The 3,595-nt window shown below is 44.6% G+C and overlaps 1 pseudogene; it reads right to left on the minus strand.

Annotated features, from left to right (window-relative positions):
• Positions 1-1,506: 1,506 nt before the first annotated feature.
• LOC147726689 (uncharacterized) lies at positions 1,507-2,941 on the minus strand (annotated as a pseudogene).
• Positions 2,942-3,595: the final 654 nt, after the last annotated feature.

Raw genomic sequence — 3,595 nt, forward strand, 5'->3', positions numbered from 1 at the left:
GTGGACAGTGCCATGGGTGGGAATACTCAAACCTTGTTTAATCAGCATGCAGCTGCACTATTGGTACTATCATCACCTTATCAGAATCTTCATTTTAAAAGTGACGGAGGGAAGATTAATTGTGGGCAGGAGGGGCCAGGGGATTTGGTGCAGCAGCTCAGAAGCCGCGCTGGGGAGACCGTGAAAGAGAACTAAGGGAAATGGGACACCTTAAGTTGCACCGGGGTAGTCCTGGAACGCTTGCTCTAAAAACAGGAAGAAACGGATATGTGAGCCTTGGAGACTGTTTCTGAAAGTTGAACAAGTTTTTATTAGAAGACACAGCTTCTAGAAATATTCAATAATAGCATAAAAACCACATAGTACTTGATCATGCTCCTAGCATTCTCTTGAAAGTAGCATGGACCAGTTTGGATTTACAAAGTACAGTTTACAGCTGCTATGAGAGAGAGAGACTATACTTTAAGTACACTTCTGAGCTTTGAGGCAGCTTTCATAGAAAAGGTTAAGCACATATTATTGGGCACACTCACCACTGCATATATGATGTCCTGAAAGTACAAGTTTAAAGACCTTCAATGAAGTGGAGATAAAACAAGGTCAGAGAAAACATAACATTTCAAATAGTGAAATATAACTTTAAATGCAACAAGGAAAAAGCATTTCATTACAGCAGAATATACAATGGAGGAGCAGAACCTAAGTACATGGAACAAGGGCTATCGCGAGTAACCCCTGGGAAAAACTCCTGTCCAACACCCTATGTGCAAACGAGGAGTAGTTCAACGATGGTCACGCCATATCACGTCACCTCGAACCACATATCCTTCTATCGCCTCTCACGCCCCTGCCTCGTACCTTCCCATAATAAGTGTAAATGTGGCCCCTTCTCGTAATTGTGTGGCACGTACGCCAGCCTAGACTGAGTTCCTGCCATTCTGACTGGAAGTTTGTCATTAATCAGAAATGTGTTATTATTGCTTTGAAGGATTCTATTCATGCGTGTATGTGCCAGTCTGTGATACTGATTTACCACATTTATCCTCATTTATCGGACAGGCTTAAGAAGTAGCTTGTGGTGGGAACTTCCCTTTCCTCTGATCACAGCTTTTAGGTGGGGTGCTCGGGGTGTGTTGCAAGAATAAGAAGGAACTTGAATTTTAATGATCGTAACCTAGCATACAGTGGGGTGGGGGCAGGAGTGCTGAGCTTCGCAGAAGTGGAGCTGGCAGAAGCCTGGGTCAGACCTGCTTTCTGCTTCTGTTTAAGCTGAAAGAAAATGGCAGTGCTCAGGCCAATGTAACTGAGGCCTATAACTTCTAAGCAGCAGGGCCTACACAGGGTTCATGCTTACCAAGTGATAAGAGTGTGCTTGGGTAACTATGCAGTGAATTTTTCTCCCTCTGTCACTCCCCCCTCTGGTTCATATATGAACCAATCAAACATCATTAAACATCATACGAACTGCATACTTAGCTGGAGATGGGGGAAGCGGTCAGGGCGAGTTTATGAAGAAGTTGTTCCTAAATCCTCATCTGGTCCCTCTAATCTCTTACACATGGTCTCATAGGGAGGTACTGACTTTCAGAGGGAACCCGCACTAAGTGAACATCAGGGATGGTACGCTGTATGTTCAACACTGCTATCTCTACATCTTCCCCTTGTCCCCTGTGTATACCTGTGTAGTTCATCTCAACTTTCTTAGACCTTAGTCTTCGAACATAATGCAACATAATCTGTGTTCCAAAATACACAATTACAAGCACACATAATATAGGCATTATACATTTTAGTACTGCAGATAGCCATGAAGGCATCCAGTCCAAGTTGGACCAATTACTTAAAACATCTGCTTTTGCACTTCCATCCTCAGGCATCTGTCTCCCCAAATTGTCCAAGTCCTCAATGGCCTTTGTAAGTGTTCCGTTATCAGCATCATCGGCCAAAATGAGACACAGCAGGACGATTTTCCCATTCTGGCGCATCCACTACTATTCATCGCAATTAACTGGTCTAGAACATAGCGTTGTTCCAGAACCATGAGTCTCAAAGGTCGTAGTTCTTCTTTCACGGCGTTGAACCCATCACGGGTGTTGTTAACAAGCTGCATCAGTTCATATCTCGTTACTTGGAGCCATTGAGCATTGGCTTTGGTCTGGAACATGGGGATAACTCCCCCAAAGAAAAGTTCAGCATCGTTGAAATCTTCCGGAATCTCATGGAATGTGTCATCTGAGGAGTACTTTTTGACTTCTCTTTTTCGGTGGTGGGGCAGAATGACATTACCTGCCATTGGGTGTGCATGGATGTGGGAAATGTTCGCTGCTGGGACGACGAGATGCCATTCATGCATCGTCACGATGGAGCAAAGTCCTTGCCATTGGGGAGGCAGCTGCATATACAGATTTTCTCCGCAGATCCAATAGATGCCAATGAGGATGGATGTGCCGTACTTCAGGTTCGAATTAAAACTAGTGCTGTTGCAATTAGTATTCCTGCCCACAGGAACTGTTCCATTACCTAGGAAGCAAAGGAGAGGAGACTTTAGCTTGTACGCTCTTTTCTGTGTGTATGGTGTACCCTCATTGGGCGTGTATCTTCTAGTTTTCCTACGCCATATCTCAGCACACTCCCTTTCTATCTCCACATTTAAATTATGTTTGTGCTCTTGTCCTATAGCTGTGCTACCTAAGGAGGCTGCCTTACATATTAAGTCATGTGGACCATTCCACTTATTGTTGAAATAAATGTTGGCCTTCAGGTGTAGAATTGGTCTCCACTGACAAGGGCATGCATCATGGGTATGGTTACATCGGTGATGTTCAGGTAAGTGGCATTTCGATGGGGGTGTTGGGAAGGTGAAGTACCCTAATTTCTTATAGTGATGTTCCCAAACATGCATTATGTCGGCAGGTACTTTCATATCACGCTAAATCTCCATTCTCCTTTCAATTTCTAATGGATTGGTGATCACCCTAAATGTTACATACTTGTCATCCTACTCTGTGGTATTTACAAATGCATCATCCACTTTGGCTGAGTGGAGCTGTATCTGACCATGTATGCGGCAAAGAAACAGGTGTAAAAGACATTTGGCTGCGGGTGGTGGGACTTCTTTGGGAAAGAGCAGTTTATCAGCACCTACAGCGTGCAGAATGTGTGAGCACACAAAGCAGGAGTCATTGGTGGCTTTTCTTCCCACCTCCCTCATGTCTCTATACCACATGTTGTCTAACAGTACGTTGTGAATCTCATTATCCTCTGCACTCTCACTAGGGCGCTGGGAGTGGAAATCAGGCATAGAGTGCTGGTCGAAGGTGTAAGCAACTGTGTCCTGGAGATTACTAACCCAGTCTGCCATAAGTCGGGTACGCAATGTATATTTAACTGGCACTATCTCGCGACTCATTCTATATCGAAGACTTCTTTTATTTTGGCGGGATCGTCTTGGGGTACCTGGCACAGTAGGAGTCAAGATGATATCGAGTGCCAAGTCCCTTCCTGTAAGGTCAGCATGGGGTACAGAAGGTGTCAAGATAGGCACAGAGGTGTCATAGCTACTACTGGTGCTTATCCCAGTTTGCTTGTTACCAGG

Source organism: Lissotriton vulgaris, chromosome 3_1 (genome assembly GCF_964263255.1).
Source record: "Lissotriton vulgaris chromosome 3_1, aLisVul1.2, whole genome shotgun sequence".
NCBI classification, from domain to species: domain Eukaryota; kingdom Metazoa; phylum Chordata; class Amphibia; order Caudata; family Salamandridae; genus Lissotriton; species Lissotriton vulgaris.